General features: G+C 40.9%; 1 long non-coding RNA gene across 6 annotated transcripts in view; it reads right to left on the minus strand.

The window, feature by feature from the left end:
- LOC127675187 (uncharacterized) overlaps positions 1-17,940 on the minus strand; it is a 127,828-nt gene that overhangs the window by 19,330 nt on the left and 90,558 nt on the right. For all 6 annotated transcript variants that reach the window (XR_007975448.1, XR_007975446.1, XR_007975445.1 and 3 more), the window contains one exon: positions 6,844-6,952. This is a non-coding gene — a long non-coding RNA (uncharacterized LOC127675187). The remainder of the gene's footprint in view (positions 1-6,843; positions 6,953-17,940) is intronic.

A 17,940-nucleotide genomic window follows, 5' to 3' on the forward strand; every position in this document is an offset into this window, starting at 1 on the left:
CACTATCCTCATGAGCATCCTGCCAGCCTTCCCTGCACTACCAGCCAGAGTAGTTCTCACCCATGGAACTAGAAGGGTGTGAAATAAAGCCTTGAAAACCTCCCTGACTTCATGTCCAGCCTCTTATTTTATTATTAATGTATCCATAGTAATATATTCACCTATGTGTGCCTGTATATCTAGGCACATAATTATATTTATTTATCCACAGCATACAGAAGGATATAGACAGTCACCTTAATATTCAAAAGTCAGACTGTATGAAATCAAGGTCCTTCTTAGACCCAGTTTTCCCATCTGTAAACAGGACTGGTGTACATTTAATTGACAGGGTTGGAGCAGTGTTCTAGGATACATTAAGTGTTGAATAAATGATAAACTATAATCATCTATGTAGTCCTTCCTGTAATCAATTATCTAATACTTGATACTGTGATCAGTTACTGAGCTCTCAGTAAGAGCTGCTCTTAGTAGCAGTGGTCATGTGTGGGTGGTTTCTCTTCACCAGGCTATGCCACTGGACACTGAGTTTTAACAGTGCTCTCCTATGTTAGTTCCCATGTCTTACAGATAAGAAACTTGAGGCCCATGAGAGCAAAAGGATTTTTCCAGAGCTTGAGAGAAGCCTGGCTGGGAAGAGCAGTGGGAAACAGAAATGGCCCAAATCTCCAAGTCTAATGCTTGGAATTAGAATCCGGAGTTTTAAACCACCCTAAACCAGACGACCTTTTTTGGCTGTGCAAGCCAGGCAGAGGCAGCAGAGACAGGAGTTGAGGCCAGGCAGAAGGACTCCCAGTCCTGCTGAGTGCCCCATTCCCCCAGCCATCCATGTAAATAGCTCAGCAGAGCCCTCTGAGTTTCTTTGAAATCGGAGTGGGCTGCAGGCTCCAAGGAGCCCTGGGGTTGCCAGCTTTCACAGGATTGCTGCCTCTGGAGACCCTGAATTTGTAAACATTGCCCCAGAGGGAGAGGGAGGAATGGAGGAGACTCTGCCTTTGGCAAAGTTCCCCCAAAGAGGAGGCAGGGTCATGCAGGAGGCCACATCCAGCACCTAGTTACCTAAGACTCCAGTTCTACTCTTGTTTAATGAATCTGTAAAATGGGAATTATCAGCCCTGCTTATACAACTCAAATAGTTCTTGAAAAAAACACCTTTCTTAAAAAAGCCTGAATATCAGGCAGATCAGTGGAATAGGATTGAAGATCCAGAAATGAACCCACACAGCTATGGCCACTTGATTCTCAACAAAGGGGCTGAAAACATCCAATGGAAAAAAGATAGCCTTTTCAACAAATGGTGCTTGTTCAACTGGTGGTCAGAATGCAGAAGAATGTGAATTGATCCATCCTTCCCTCCTTGTAGTAAGCTCAACTCCAAATGGATCAAGGACCTCCACATAAAGCCAGACACTCTGAAACTAATAGAAAAGAAACTAGAGAAGACCCTTGAGGACATCAGTACAGGGGGAAAGGCCCTGAACAGAACACCAATAGCTTATGCTCTAAGATCAAAAATTGACAAATGGGACCTTATAAAATTACAAAGTTTCTGTAAGGCAAAGGACACCATCAAAAGGACAAATTGGCAACCAACCAATTGGGGAAATATCTTCACCAACCCTATATCTGACAGAGGGCTAATATCCAATATATACAAAAAAAAATCAAGAAGTTAGAACCCATAAAACCAAATTTTAACCCAAAGAACTTTGGATAGCTGAGAAGCATCTTGGAAAATGCTCAACATCATTAGTATTAGAAAAATGCAAATCAAAACAACCCTGAGATTTCACCTCACACCAGTCAGAATGGCTAAGATTCAAAACTCAGGAGACAGCACCTGTTGGCGAGGATGTGGAGAAAGAGAAACTCTCCTCCACTGCTGGTGTGGTTGCAAATTGGTACAAACTTCTGTAAATCAGTCTGGCAGTTGCTCAGAGAACTGGGCATGTCACCTCCTGAGGACCCTGCTATACCATTCCTGGGCATATACCCAGAGGATTCCCCAGCATGTAATAAGGACACATGTTCCACTATGTTCATAGCAGTCCTATTTATAATAGCCAGAAACTGGAAAGAACCCAGCTATCCCTCAACAGAGGAATGGATAAAAAAATGGAGTACTATTCAGTCATTAGAAACAATGAATTCATGAAATTCATACACAAATGGATGGAGGTGGATAACAGCATACTAAGTGAGGTAACCCAGTCTCAAAAGATCAATCACGGTATGCACTCACAAATAAGTGGATATTAGCCTAGAAAATTGGAATACCCAAATATATAATCCACACACAAACGATGTCCAAGAAGAACAGAGGACTGTCCCCTTGTTAAGAAAAGACTCAGTGTAGCAGTATAGGGCAATACCAGAACAGGGAAGTGGGAAAGTGTCGATGGGGGAGTAGGGGGAGGGAAGAGGGCTCTTGGGACTTTCAGGGCGTTGGGATCCAGAAAAGGGGAAATCATTTGAAATGTAAAGGAAAAATATATCGGAAAGAAGCCTGAATATTGAATATTGAAATATGATTATCAGAAAATCTAATTTTGTGTCTTTTATGCTTTAGGGTGTATCCAGCAATCATTCAAAGATAACTGAGACCTTTTAATACAATTCTGTTATGCATATTGGCACATGCTATTTTAATGTTCTTTGGATGATTAGCTGCTAGACCCATTCTATTTCCTGGCTCTTTGAAACAATGCAGCCATAATCATGCATGTGCAAGTATTTGTGTGGAATTGGTTTGTCAATTAAATTCTGCTGGCCTATAGTTTAGGCAGAATGTAGGATGTGGGGCATACCGGAAGCAGAAAGGATTTAGGGACAGTGCTGATCGGACAATTCGCCTCGGAATATGTCACAGACAGACATATGGTATCTGAGGAAAGGTAACCAGACACACAGCAGAATATGAATTAGAATAAATGGGTTAATTTTTGTTATGATCAAGTCAGAAATTAGCCTAACTATATGACTAGAGTATTTGTAAATATATGTTGAGTTTGAGTCTTATTCCTGGGAGCGTGGGGCTGGGAGGAAGAACCAAACTTAACTTCTACTGGGCTGGCTGCCTCTGCTCAGATGAAAGCCAGCAACAAACTGAGTAGAAGACAGGGATATATACCTGTTCTTGGGGTTGGGCACAAATGTTTGAAGATAGGGATTGGTGGGATTTCGACTTGTGTGTTTGGGCTACTCTGTTAGGATGGAGTGTGGATGGGGAAGACTGAGGCCTGCCTGGAGGGCAGTTAGAGTGTTCTCTACATGGAAATTGGCAGTTGGAGGTGCTCAGGGGAGGTTTGCCACTCCTGTGCCTCAAGCAATTTACACACATATCTGACACTGCTTGAGTGGCCAAGAACAGAAAGTAGATATTCAAAATACTTAAGTGATATCAATCCTACAGATCTAAAAATGCATGCATAAATAAATAAATGTAACAATTTAGTTGGTTCTTGTGATATTCTGATATACTCATAAATCAGTGCCTCATTTAGCCATCAGAGGAGATTTTTCATGTATCTGATGGGAACAAATACAAACAATCAGACATTATGAGATAGAGAGACAGAGATACATACAGAAAGAATAACAGACAGACACACACAGAAAAGAGAGAGAGAGAGAGAGAGAGAGAGAGAGAGAGAGCAGCACACACCACTCCATATGAGATATCTCTATTAAATACCCCTCCTTAGAGTTAAGAAAATCCTGAAGTAGAAAAATAAGAATAAATAATATACTTTCCATAAGATAGACTAGATACAAGGAGAACAAAGCCTTTTAAGTCAACTGATCAAAGCTTATTTGTATACACAGACACTGAGGCAGCAAACATGGGACGTACTGGGGTATGCAAACAAGTCTTCCCCAAGCCTATCTTTCAGTTTAGTATTTTTATGGGACTCCTGAATGTGCAAAACTATGTCTCAGTTTCTTGTGTCTTCTCCTAAGCTCTTTTCTTTTGTTGGTTTGCCAAGTCTTACTGTGTTGAGCTTTTCTGTTTGGTAGCCTAAGTTTCATTATCAAATTAAATATACAGATCTAGAAGAGAACCCCCTTCCTGAAATTATCTGCTGGTCTCCAAACCTTTATCCCTTTAGCAACCCATATCAAACAAACAAACCAACAAATGTTAAGTATCTTAGATGAGAGGTAGAGAGATGCTTTAGTGATTAAGAGCATGTACTGCTCTTGCAGAAGATCCAACTTTAGTTTCTAGTACCTCATAAGATGGCTCACAACCATGAAAGTTGAAAGAGTCCTTTGCCTTACAGAAACTTTGTAATTTTATGAGGTCCCATTTGTCAATTCTTGATCTTAGAGCATACGCTATTGGTGTTCTGTTCAGGAACTTTCCCCCCCCCCCCCCTGTACCAATGTCCTCAAGGTTCCTCCCAGGTTTCTTTTCTATTAGCTTCATAGTGTCTGGCTTTATGTTTAGATCCTTGATCCATTTGGAGTTGAGCTTAGTACAAGGAGACAAGGATAGATCAATTCACATTCTTCTGCATGCTGAACTCCAGTTGAAGCAGCACCATTTGTTGAAAAGGCTAGGTTTTTTCCATTGGATGTTTTCAGCCCCTTTGTCAAGGATCAAGTGGCCATAGGTGTGTGGGTTCATTTCTGGATCTTCAATCCTGTTCCATTGATCTACCTGCCTGTCACTGTACCAGTACCATGCAGTTTTTAACACTATTGCTCTGTAGTATTGCTTGAGGTCAGGGATATTGATTCCCCCAGAATTTCTTTTATTGTTGAGAATAGTTTTAGCTATCCTGGTTTTTTTGTTATTCCAGATGAATTTGAGAATTGCTCTTTCTTACTCTATGAAGACTTGAGTTGGCATTTTGATGGGTATTGCTTTTGGCAAAATGTCCATTTTAACTATATTAATCCTGCTGATCCATGAGCATGGGAGGTTTTTTCCATTTTTTGAGGTCTTCTTCCATTTCCTTCTTCAGAGTCTTGAAGTTCTTGTCATACAGATCTTTCACATGTTTGGTAATTAGAAACAATGAATTCATGAAATTCTTAGGCAAATGGATGGAGCTGGAGAACATCATACTAACTGAGGTAACCCAGTCTCAAAAGATCAATCATGGTATGCACTCACTAATAAGTGGATATTAGCCTAGAAAACTGGAATACCCAACACATAATCCACACATCAAATGAGGTACAAGAAGAACGGAGGAGTGGCCACTTGTTCTGGCAAGACTCAGTGTAGCAGTATTGCACAAAACCAGAACAGGGAAATGGGAAGGGGTCGGGGGGAGAACAGGGGGAGAGAAGGGGGCTTATGGGACTATCGGGGAGTAGGGGGGGGCCAGAAAAGGGGAAATCATTTGAAATGTAAATAAAAAATATATCGAATAAAAAAAAAGAACGTGGAAGGTAACATAGAGCAACATCGGAAATTGTCTTCCGACCTCCACATTTGCATGCTGTGTGCACATATCCACCCATTGTTCAGGTGACATTCCATACTGTATATGAAGGTGCATCTCGGTATTTTCAATTGTTAAATCTGTACTGACAAAGAGCTAAGTGATGGCAGGAGTCTGATGCTGTCATTTCTGAACCATCACTGTATTTTAGATTTTACATTTTGTTGATCTATAGCTGCTCAAAACATGAGTGTCTTTGCCTGGTGGCAACCCAAGAGATATTCTGGCACTATCTTACTGCTGATTGCTAATTATAAATATCTGACAGCTAATAGGCAAGTCAAAAAAGAAAACAAACAAACAAACAAACAAACAAAAAAAAACTACTGGGATTGACCAAGACAGGAGACAGACAGAGGGGAGAAAAGCAGATGCAGGAGTATGAAAAGATACTGATGGAAGCAGAAGATAGGGAACAGAACTGTAAACAGTGAGAACCAAATGGGTAGGTAGATTGTTGTACAACTTGAAGTAAGTTGAAATGAGCTCTCCCATCAAAATGCCTACAGCTTTGACCTATACAGAAATCTATGTTTTATTTATGCTGTAAGCTGCTCTGTGAAAAGCCCTGTTTTCACCTATGCTCACAACAATACACACCTGCAAAACAGTATGTGATGCAGCTTCTTGGGTGTATGGATGATTAAACTGATGGACAATCTCATGGTTTCCTACATAGAAGAATCCAAGGAAGCTTCCACCCCTCTTCCAAACACAGTTGACTTTCTTGCCTAACAAGTGTAGCCCAGCCTTCTCACATCTCTCTCTTGCTCAAATACCCTTTGAGCCTTGGTAACAGGCTCTCAGGGCAGCAATAGAGCCTCTGAGAACAAAGTCTTTGATTTATTGGTTGTGCTGCATGCATAGAGGCAGAGAAGGCCCACACAGAACTAAGTACACATGTATGAATGCTCACATCTACAAGCATAATCTCTCACTCATGGAGACCCTCATCTCTGTACATACTCATGTTTAACACACAATTGGAGAAACCTCCCGTGACAGAGAGGCACATGTAGACACACATACTGCAAAATGGTTGTTTACAATTGTATAGCCATTTTCTCTACTGTACACTTGAGAAGCTGCCCTGAGTCACCATGAAACCAGACTTGTATGTTAGTTCATGATAACTGTGGCATCCACTGCTTCCTCCTTTTCCTGGACTTCCATCAACCACTGTCCAATCATGTTCTCTTTCAGATATCTCTGGATAAAATGGCTAAGGGTCCTGGAATGCCAACTGCAGGACCAGTGTGTTGACCAGTCTTTCAGCCTGGTACATCTATCAAGAAAGCCATGTCACAGATGGAGGTAGATGCATAGTGCTCTCACAAGGCAGAGAGGGGAGAGGCACTCAACAGTAAGTGACAGGCATGCCACTTACCTCATTCAGCTTAGAATCTCTGTCTCCTCAGTTGGCTCCAGTCAGTCTGTGGAGAACTCCATCTGGCTGCTCCCTCGGAATCTCTCTTGACCGTTTAAAGGCAAGTCGCCTAAGAGATCACGACAATACAGGTTGTGAGCAATGAATATTTCTTTATTGTCACCTGTGCCTTTGTGTAACTATTTAGTATCTTTTAGCTTCTGGCAGCTATATTGGTGATTTGTGGGGTTTGGATCTTCAGAACTTGAGCATGCTATATCATTAACTCTGGTCTAAGTAGAACATCAACATCACTGTCATTCAAAGCTCAGTGAGGTTGAGGCAAGAAAATCATGTGGCTAGCTTGCCTTATATGGATATCCTACCTCACAAACTGCATGACTGTCATTCAGGAATGTCATTGTACCTGACACCTCACAGACTACAAATGTTCTTATTATGCTAACAGGAAAATGCCAGCAGCAAGGAGGATAAACTGCTCTTTAAATGTGTTAATGAAATCACCTGAGAGGTTCCTTGCTTGTGGATGGAGAATCACAAACATATCAGCACATCCCTTCTCTCCTCTCTAGAATTGGCTTTACTTGTGATCAGGTCTAACTATGTAATCCAAACTGGCTAGATGCCTGGGTATATTTCTGTCTCTATCCCAAGAAGCAGGACTTGAGATGTAAGGCAGAATAGCATACTTTTTGTCTTCTGGGTGACTTATCTGATTACCTTGAACCTTAGTGAAAATGAAAGGAAAGATATTAGCAACTTTCTACCTAAACGATCATGAAGTTCAGAACATTTGTTCCTTCTTCATTGCTGAATTTCCGCATCCCAAGTTCCTTCAGACACTGTTTAAATTTTGCATTTAACTGAGCCCAAAACATATATACGTAGTTTATCCCAGTCACACTAAACTCCTAGAGCAATTCCTGAGGGGCCTATGCTCAGGACGCTAAACAATAGGAAAATCGGCAAGATTTTCTATCTTTTATTATCTCCAACAGGTCCTCAACTTGTAGCCACAAGGTCTCCCCAGAAAACACATTCAGAGTCTACAACATAAATACTATTATTCTTTCTCTGGTTCAAATTAAGGAGAGCTAATGGCTGAGTAGGAAGTCCATACACACCTGGCTAAAATATTCCATGTTCTCCTTCTCTTGCTGTCGTGGGGTTTTCAGGGACTTTAAGCTTCCACTAGAACTCCACACTCTCTACTTCCCCATGGTTTCTTTGCCTGATCCCCCACCCCACGTCCCCTTCAGTACTTGCATCAAGACTGAGGAAACCCAGGCAGGCTCATGAGCAGGTACACAGTTACAGAGTTCTATGTTCATGGATTTCTATTTTTTTCAGAAGACTTTGTGCATGTGAATTTTTGGTCTATATGTAGGTATATGAATTCATTACTAGAGCCAAGATTACCGGAGGAAATTAGAAATTGAGTACAGAACTTATGTGCAAACATATAGGTGCTTAGATCAAATAGGATCCAGATTGAATGTGGATTTTTTTTTTAGTACTGAGCCATGTCTGGAGCCTCATGTACTTTTCATAAATTAATTTGTACTCTAGAGAGCATTGGAGATCAGAATGCTTTGTGTCCTCCTCATGTTTTGATCTGGAACATTAGCAAGTGATGACCTGGCCCCTCAGCCTAGTCCTATACTGATAGTACCACCTAAGTCGCCCCAGCAGCTCCTTGGAGGTCACCAGGCCAGCCAAGGCAGCGAAGATGACTGGGACAACAAGTGGGACGACATCTCCGCGGTGGCCTAGGAGCCAGGCGCTCTGGGCAGCGAGTGTACCCGGACCTCGCTGGCTGGGCAGAGGCGGCCAGCAGCTACCTCTGTCCACATGCTTGGACCTGTCGCTGGGCTCACGCAGCGTCTCAGCGACCCCGCTGTAGCAAGCTTCTGGAGCCAATAGCCACACTTGCCCTTATTTAATGTGAACAGGAAGTAAAAGTAATCGTTATTCATTTTCCTTAGATTTCCATTCCTTCCCAAAGATCTCCATCAGCTTATGCACTAAGATAACTCCCAAAATGTTATAGAAGCACCCTTTGCTTTATGAAGGCAGTGTTTCTCTCACTCCCCCAGGTATGTCCAATATTTAGCTGCAGTTGACCTCAGTCACATCTCCTGATAGTCACCCTGTTCTTTATAGCTTTTCCTACTTCTACGAAGATATTCTCGTGTGGTATTAAGTCCAAGTATATAAAATGATAAACTAAGACTAGCTTCTAGAGAAAAGAAAGCAAATTTTCTTTGCCTCCATCTTTCTCATACAGGTTAAGGGTCAAACTGAACATCTATCATTAGCACCTCTGAGTGACAAGCCCTAGGTGCACGGCCAACCCTGATTTAAAACACTCACCTGCAGTAAAACAAGGATAGTCCCGTCACCAACATGTTTGTATGTGAGGATAGCACCACATTCCTGAACTTATCAAAATGACAGATTGGCAAAAGGATACCTGATTCAATAGTTGTTACTTTGAAGCACATTTTAATTCCTTTGCATTAGGCAAAAGAGAGACAGTAAAACTAAGGGAGCAATTGTTTAATGAGAGAAGCGAAGGTAGAAGAGAGAAATGAAGTTTAAGAAAGAGGAATCGGGGAATAAGAACAAACTAACCTTGTACTAAGGCTATTAGGTAAATGTCTATCAGCCAAACAGGCACAGGAGTCATAACTCAACACCCCTCTCTGACCCAAACACTAAAGGTAGCAGCAAAGTAGCATTACAGTTCCTAAGGATGGATAAATAAGATGTCAGCGGTGCTCGAGGGAATCGCATCAGTGGTTTCAATAAGTAACTTCCTACAATTTAACATTATTCTTCCTTTATAGAGAGAAATGAAAAACTGATGGACTTAATTAAAGGAAAACAAAAGGATATTATATTGTTGTTAAAGGATCAATTCTTTTTCTTAATTAGAATGATGATTAATAAGCGGAGAATTTGATTTCTGAACTCCCTGGTTTGAGTGAGGCATTGTTTCCCTGTAGTACTCCCATTAAGGAGGGCTCTGACTGCAGAAGGAGACAACGCTCTCTCATCCCCACACACCATGGCACAAAACGCTGTGCGCTGTGTCCCATCGAGAGGACCCAGTACTCTGCCCTCACCCATGCCAAGTCCAGTCATAAGTGTTACACTGGAAGGTGGAGCGAGCGTACACTATGAAATGTGTGAGGTTTCCGACAGGGAAGGTACAAATTGAAAAAACAATCAATACTTTGTTTTCCTATTCTCTAAACTTCCTTTTAAGCCCAGGGAGGGAGACATGGTACAGGAAAGGCTCAGGGGGAACTGTGGACCGCAGTCACAGCTCCCACACCATCTTAGTGATGTCATAGCACATACTCTTTCTTTTTCCCAGGATAATTTTTTCCATCCTGTTTCCCTCTGTATTCTTTATCAGTTTGTCTTCTAAGATACTCCTGCTTTTTGTTTTGTTTATACAACAGAACCTAAAGGCTGCTGTTCCTGCTCTGCCCCTCTTCCTTTACTTCTCTTAAGCTTATTAGAAGTCAAAGTTCCTCCAAAGGGTATTTGACTCCTCTTGCCTCTAATCCCAGGTGCTTCAGTGGATGAGGGGAACCACGCAAAATGTGGACACCAGCTGCTCTTCTGCAAATAAGAATGGCATCAGCTCTGGCAGATGTGTGTGACATCAATCATTTCCTACGACCCCAAACACTCTTCTGGCCAAAGCCTGGAGAACCATGGTTAGTCACCAGCAAACATGTGTCATGAAAGGCATGAGCATGTCTGCACATGGAACAAAGCCCATGCTTCCACACACATCACATTAGATGCCAAACCTTCCAAAGGAAAGAACTCCTGGGACAGTTATATCCAATGTTCCTTCAATAAAAAAGAACAGTGAGTTCTAGAGAAAATGGGTTTCACTGAAAAAGGTATTCCCATGATTCACCAATTCAGTTTTCCTTACTGCACAGAGTTCTCTCTCTATACTCTGGGGGAAAGGAGTTCACACCTAAAACAATTTATCCACCATAGTTCACTTATGAATACAGGGTAAAGGCAAAGGCAAGCTCCAATTTCCTCTCCTTATACTTTATATATATTCTCGTCCACATTACCAAGTTAGCTATGGACAGGCATTACCTACATGCTAACTGAAGACTGACCAGAGCCATGTCCACTGTGTCTCCCTTTAAATAAGTGTGTGCAATGTGTAAGTTGGAAAAGAAGAAACCCTAGGGTTTTGTTTTTCACTGAAGTATGTGACGCCATCTCACTATCTGTAACGGGCTGTTCCTTTGGAATCAGCTCCTGTGTCACAGCGACCTGGCAAACTTCAATGCTTTCACTATCACTGGAATCACTGCAATCCTGCCTTGGCTGTGACCCATTCATGTTTGTCCCAACTACCCAGAGATGTCTTGCTCAGCATCTAATTAGTAAGGGAAGAATCGTCATGGCGCTTATCCCTGACATAGGCGTAGGACACTATGTTGTGGTGGAAGCCTATGTCTGTCCTGTTACATTAATCAATTTCCATAAAGCTACTTGGTTACAGATAACAGAGATATTGAAAGAAGTAATTTCAAAATGATCCCCAACTATGCTTAAATTCATTTGAAGTGCTACGTGCTGGAAATAAGCTTTAAATTGGTGAATGAGTTTATTCACGTGTATACACATCTGAGGATCTATTTGTGCATGTTTCATTACAATAACTCACACGTGGAATATCATGCATACAAGGCCTACGCCATTCCCATTTCATTATACAGTATGCAGAGCTGTTAGTGAGGCCTGCATGTTCACACCAAGTTGGAAGTAAAGGCTGACACACAGGGACTCACCTCTTTACCACGATTTCTAATCCAATACTGCTATGACAATTATCCAAATATTCCTACTTGTGTGCTACAGTATTAAAGTGAATGTCAAGGCTTACATTTTAATTTCAATATGTACCTATCATTAACAGTTCAAAATAAAGCACATCATCTCTCAAGTTAGAGGAACTGAGAGGTGGCAGCATGCTAATTCAACAAGCTAAAACTATCTGCCACCAAATATAAACACCTATTTTAACATAAAGGTAAGTTTTGTCAAGTTAATCCTTTTTAAGTAAGCTGTGATTACCCAAATACACCAACTATAAGAAGGAAATACTAAAAAGGAAGAGAGAAAAAATAGAGAGGGAAACCTAGAAATGGATGCTGCCTCACAATGGAAGTCATTTTCAAAGGCCATTAACTATCAACTGCCTTATTCGTAGCTCTGATTAAATAAGACTATTCATCCTATGTCAAAGGGATGTGTCCAGTTTTGAGGAGAAGCTTTAGAATAAAAATATATTGCATGAACTTCAAAGAACAACCAAGCCACCCACAGAACATATTTTAGATATGTGACAAACAAGAAATACTACATATGAATCTTTAAAATTGTTAGAGATGTTCAAATTTTTTTGGGAGGGTTAGAAACCAGAAAAGAAAACACACATCATTTCCATTTTGACTACAAATCCTATGACTGGAACTGTGTTTGTCCTCATGAATTGAAAATACTAAAAGACTACTGGAAGAAAAATTTGTATTGAGCACTCTTGTAAATGATTTCCAAAAATATTATTATATATTTCTTATATATCTTTTAATCATTTCTTGGAAGTGCTAGGTTTTATACTAGTCAAAAAGTTTACTCTGTCATATCTCTGGTGAGCAGATGGTCTGGTAGTAATGTAAATCACTGATATAATTTTTAGCTTTCTCGATTTTATCCCTCACCTATCTAGGAAATGATTTCTCTGGTGATAACTAATACATCATGCTAATGAGAGAATCTAATACACAACAGAAAAATGTCACTACTAATAATATTTGCATGAAGTTAAATAAAGCAACTGTAAAAGAATGTCAGACAGTTGTTCTTTAATAAGACACAGTCTCACAATGAAATTATGTTGTTAGTTTTGTTACATCATTGAGTGAATCCTAAATTACTCCATAATGATGCAAGGCGTCATTTATAATTCTAACTTGGTATCTCACTCTACTCTGAAAAGAGACCTTATTAAGGGATCTGCATTTTATTTGAAACAGGTTAAGTATACCTGAGCAATAATAAAAGGTATAAACACCTCTGGTAATATGGGAAAAGTACACTATCACCATTATCTGCACAGTGTCATTTCTTAAAAAGATTTCAATTAAATCGAACTATACCTGCTCTTAGAGGAAGCTATAAGGATTTTATTTGCTACTGTCTCAAATACACAAACGTACAAATTATGTAGAAAAAACAGCTTTCAAAGTATGATTAAAAAAAAAAAAAACAACCTTCCAAAAGCAAGCTCCTTTCTCCTACCACCCCCATCTGTCTTTTTAACAACACCTTAAGAGAGTATCCTGAGAAAAATAACCTTTGAGGTTTTAAGAGATAAGGAAAAGGAAAAAATGGTTTTGGACATTATCAACTCATAACTGAATCCAGAACTCTCAGTTACAAAAGTCAACAGCTACACCTCTCAAGTATCTTGCTACAAGAAAATATTATTTTTCTAAACAACAATAACAACAACAAATCATATTGATTTTTAGAGGAATAATCTTTGATTTTAGGGAAAATAGTGTAAGGTAGAGAGATGAAGTCAGGAAGTCCCATTTAAAGCTTTAAGGGGAACAGACTTAACTCCACTGAGTCTGAGTCAAATCATTTGCTAATGTTAGATAAAGGAAAGATTTACAGTTAAGGAAATCTAACTTTGTTCAGGGGAAATGCAAGATGCAGATTGTCCCATGCCTCTGCCTAGCTTACATTTAGAAGACACAGACCTAGATTCTTCAACTTCAGCGTTCATCCGATTCCCAAGCATACATTTTTCTGTAGCTAACATCGTATGTGGTGAGTTCTCTATAGCTCAGTCTTTAAACATCTTTTACTGGCTCTAGTTGTCAGTTTTGTCCAATGCTTACCAAGATATTCAAGGAAATATTAAATTTTATTCTACTATAGAAAACTGTGAAAAACTGTACTTAAAAGATTTCATTCACTCTATGAGCTAAATTTTTACTCAGAGATTAAAATAATCAAGCAGAAAAGCCTCTTTTATCCTAAACAATTATATATATAGAATTGTACATATTTGATTAAATTAGAAAAAAAACTTTTTATCTTTAGCAAAAGGTGGCTTAATGTGGATAGTGAAACTATTATTCTTCAAAACTGTTGACTTTTAAGAGAGCATTTCAGGAATCATTCCCTCCCCCACCCCATCCCCCATGCACACACTCTGTCCCACTCACACTGAACCAGCACTGCTGACCCACTACCCATAAGGCAAACAAAAACATTAGGCATGCACAGCACAGGCTTATATTTAGGCAGATTTTGAATTTAAGACTACACACTCTGAAATGGCATCTTGAAAGAGAAAGAAAAGCACATCTACACATGTAAACATATACTCTTCTTAGATGACTTCCAAAATGCACAAAAGGTAAACTTTTAGTAACTCTGAAAGTAAATGGGAAGCTAAGCATCACTAATAACACCAAAACAACAACAACAACACACACACACACACAAAACAAAATAATAACAAACTACAGCAAAATGGTTGATTTACAATACTTTTTAAGTTTGTGATTTTCATCCTTTGTCATAGTGTTCTGTGTCATAATCTGTTCATCAAGCATAAAGGCCTTCCCTGTGTCTATTCTCACAGGCACCAAGGCTCACAGTCCACATACATTCATACAGGTACACAAGCAAACACACAGAAAACACCACGGTGAGCTGATCATACAAGTTTCTCTATGAGGAATTTAAATTATTTTCCTAATTCTGACCTATTTTTATGTAATTTGCTTTTATTTCTTTTAGTCCTAAATGTTTTGCATCACTTAAAGTCTCCTTAGATGCAAATCTACTTGGAAATGGGCTCTTGCCAAAGCAGCAATCTAACACATCTATGTGGTTCAATAGCCTTTTATCAATTGATCATTATCTCTATCTGTTTTATTAACTCTTTTTTCACTAGAGGGAAAAACCTAAAGCAATCTAACCTTTCACAGCATACATGTACATACACACAACTCAAGGAAAACCCGGATTGCTGATATCTAAATTTTAGTGGGGAACAAGTTATTAGATTCTAAGGTTAGTGAAAACACACTCTGTTCCAACCACAAGAGAGCCACCCAGACAGAAAAGTGCTTCAGAAAAGCATCTCGAAAAGTGTTCTGCAGAGACAAGCAGCATCTCTGTCAGACAAGAAAGGAACTTTTCAGTGTGAAAAAAAAAAAAAGGATTGCACATAAAGAGTTGCTTACTGGGCTTATGTTGATTGCATTTAAATCCCAGCTTACTAGATCAGCAGTTATCAGGGTCCCTCTGCAGGATGTCAAATACACCTTATTCAAATACATTTCTCCTATCTAAAACTGGCTGATAAAACTGTTTACCAATTAAATGTTCAAGAGCAGGGCTTTATGCACTTTCTTTGGCAATTGTTATTTCTAAACTTGAGGCAGTTTACAGCCTTGAAAGTAGTTTTATTTCATTACCAACCATTTTAAAATCTACCCCAAAGTATTCAATTTCCGCGAACTCTTACATACACAAGAGCAGTTGCAGTTATTTTAAACGAGTGGGGCAAGACCAATCTTTAAACAACTGCCATCTACTTAACATCCCAGTATATTTGTTAGTACTACTTTGGTGCTGCATGGAAGATAAACTAACTCTTGCTTTGTATGGGTTTGGGGTAGGCTTCTGAAAAGCAAGACGTGTCTAGGAGGGAGGCACCAAAGGAACTTCCCTCCCTCACTTGAGCACAGTCCAAGAGGAAAGTTTCTGGGTTGTTTCCCCTTTGCCCCCTCCTTCCCTCGCTCCCCCGCGGAGCCGGAGAGCCTGCAATTGTGCAAGAGGAGCCGGGCACGCAGGGTGCAAATCACCGAGCACTGCGTGTGATTAATGATCCCTCCCCTGCTGCCCTGGCACTCTCCTGGCAGCTCTCCCGGCAGGGCAGCAGCCGAGCTGCCGGCAGCTGCTGAGCGAGAAGCGGTTCTGGGAGAACGCAGGGGCCGCGCCCAGTGTGAGTGCACCATGCCAGGCGGCGGGCGGCGGGCGGCGGGCGGCGGGCGGCGGGCGGCGGGCGGCGGGCGGCGGGCGGCGGGCGGCGGGCGGCGGGCGGCGGGCGGGTGGCAAGCCGAGCTGGCTGCACCGGGGCCAGGGGAGCACGGGGGAGAGCGAAGGCACCGAGCCACCGAGAGCCGGAACGGAGGCCGAGAGCAAGCCTGAGTGCAGCCTGCCGCCCTTCGGCTTGACCCGGCCGGCAGGGAAGCCTGCACAGCCTCGCTCGGCTCTGAGTCCAGCTGCTCCAGACACCAGAAGTCAAACCCACTGCTGTCAGGGCCCTGCGCTTTATGACTGTTCAGTTGCAAGACCTACTTCGAGACAGCAGACACTTTGACCAAGTCTTTCACAGTCAGAAAGATACATTTGTTGAGTGGCTTTTTCTCTTTTTCGCGGGAAACAAAGAAATAAATTAAGGCAGGGCTCAGGCTGCACAGGGTGAAACTTTGCAACAAATGCTTTTGCTTTCTCTAACTTTGATGTCCTTTTCCCCCTTTTCCTCCTCGCTCCCCTCAAGCACTGTTGTATCCTCTGCATGTTCTCTCTGGCCTCTTCTGCTTCCTCTCCCTCTCTCCTAGTCCTTCCCCCTCCTTCCACACTCTCCCTCACTCCCTCTTCCCATTTTTCCAGCCCCACCCCTTTTTCTCAGTTCTGAGATCCTCTTCTTTCCCAGGTATTTCCCCTAACCCCCACACATGCAGGCACGAACGAACGAACACACACACACACACACATACACACACACACACACACACACACACACACACACCACACCACACCACACCACAAAAATCAACTGGCATGCAGCAGCAAGCACCTGCAGTAATACTCTTTTATTAAAACTGTTATTCTGCAAGACTTGAAATTCCCCAGGGATCGGCCAGGTCAAAACCGATATAATTAACTAGAGGCTCAGCAACGGATCAATTACCAGACAAGCAAGTGATAGTGAAATCAATGAAACATCAGCCACATTATCAGTGTTGCAACTCATTAGGGCAAAACTGAGAAATGTGCTCAACAGGAGCCCAAGCAAGGTGGCATTACAAAACAAAGAGCTAATTTGGAGACCCTGCTGTGAACAATCTGTAACGGAATTAGCCCTTTTCCCCCCTAAACTGCACAGCTCCATAACTAAATGTGACAGACTGAGAGAAGCAGTTTATTAAGACACCAACCCCAAGTTTATTTAGTTCATAAACTCTCTCCTAGAAAATCAATTCAGTCTGTACAGGGTTATTAGGTTGACTAGCTAATACATCCAAATCTGCTATGCCCAGCCACAGTCCTCTGACAAAATGCTACCCAGAGTATGCAAACCGGTCTCTCTGACTGCAAGGTCTAACCGAACAAGTCTGCAGCAAAACTATTACCTAAATATTCCTGCCATAGCCACGCCTTAAAAACATCAGGATAGCCTAGTAAGATTCACAAGAAAAATCACAACAATTACACAGTACTGCACCTCCTAGATGGATTTTGTCAAACAAAATTTTAGTTAATTCCTAAAATCAGTTAAAAAAAAGTAAAAGCTTCATTATAACAACAGACACCAGTCCAAAGAGTTAGCTATATATAAACATGCTAAAGTACAAACCTTGAATGTTTATTTATGTTTTGTTTATTATGTTTAAAACCATTTTTTAATAAATTTTAGAAAATAAAATTCTGACTCCTATAGAAATTCCCAAAATATGTTATGTGAACTTGCCATCCATTTCCATAGGGAAATGTAGAACCTTGATGCTTTTCTAGCCAGTAAGAGACTTGAATTGTTTTTTAGAGACTCAGGTCCATGACTAACAACAAAACCAAGGCACCAAGACATCTCCTGAGGCTTTCCATTGGCTCAACATTCTGTAGATTACAGAATAACCCTCTGAAATCCTTTGTATCCAAGTTATTTACAACTAGGCCATGGGGATAAACATCGTTTTCACAATTATTGCTTTCTTCCTGATTCAAAGTCGTGTA

This window comes from Apodemus sylvaticus, chromosome 1 (genome assembly GCF_947179515.1).
Source record: "Apodemus sylvaticus chromosome 1, mApoSyl1.1, whole genome shotgun sequence".
Classification (NCBI taxonomy): domain Eukaryota; kingdom Metazoa; phylum Chordata; class Mammalia; order Rodentia; family Muridae; genus Apodemus; species Apodemus sylvaticus.